Genomic DNA, 273 nt, shown 5'->3' with positions numbered 1-273 from the left:
GAGGTAATCATAATAGTCATCTTTGCCCGCCATTTTCCCCTCAAGAACAGGTTGCTGCTGCTGCTGCTGCTGCTGCTGCAGCTGCTGCTGCTGCTGCTGTGGCTGCTGCAGCCGCTGCTGCTGTTGCTGCTGCAGCAACTGCTGCGGTTGCTGCTGCACTGCCTGCAGCAGCTGCTGCTGTCCGCGCGACAGCCGGTAGTGTCAGGCTCTGGAGGAGTACACCAGCAGCAGCAGCAGCAGCAGCAGCAGCAGCAGAGCAGGGATCCAGCAGCA

The sequence above is a fragment of the Eimeria mitis genome, genomic scaffold, assembly GCF_000499745.2.
Source record: "Eimeria mitis Houghton genomic scaffold, Emh_scaff1098, whole genome shotgun sequence".
In the NCBI taxonomy this organism is placed as follows: domain Eukaryota; phylum Apicomplexa; class Conoidasida; order Eucoccidiorida; family Eimeriidae; genus Eimeria; species Eimeria mitis.
The sequence above is the reverse complement of the archived record's forward strand: the minus strand, read 5'-3'. Positions refer to the sequence as shown.